We start from the raw sequence: 414 nt of genomic DNA, 5'->3' as shown, positions 1-414 counted from the left end.
ATAATCTCTCTCTCTGTCTCTTTTTACTTTTCATATACATTACTTCTAATTATTATCTTTTTATTTACCTAGTTAATGTATCTGACATCAGGTAGCGAAATAAAATTAATGTTTATTTACACGTTAACATTTACTCGAAGTGACGCTGCACTATACGTGAATATCATTAAAATTTGAGAAGGGTCATTTATTACTAGACGTCTGCATTTTACAACAAACTAATGCGTTTTAGATGAATAATACGAATGAATTATCTATTACACCTGAAAAGATTATATGAAATTACTACATGGACTTTCAATACTAAGTGCTGCACTTAAAGTATTCAGTGATCACTTCTTTTCACGGGATTACAATACAATGGAGAACGCGGCATTTTATTAGGTAGTTTCATGTTCTTGTTTCAAATGTGTA

Source organism: Penaeus monodon, chromosome 21 (genome assembly GCF_015228065.2).
Source record: "Penaeus monodon isolate SGIC_2016 chromosome 21, NSTDA_Pmon_1, whole genome shotgun sequence".
Classification (NCBI taxonomy): domain Eukaryota; kingdom Metazoa; phylum Arthropoda; class Malacostraca; order Decapoda; family Penaeidae; genus Penaeus; species Penaeus monodon.
This window is presented reverse-complemented; position numbering follows the sequence as displayed.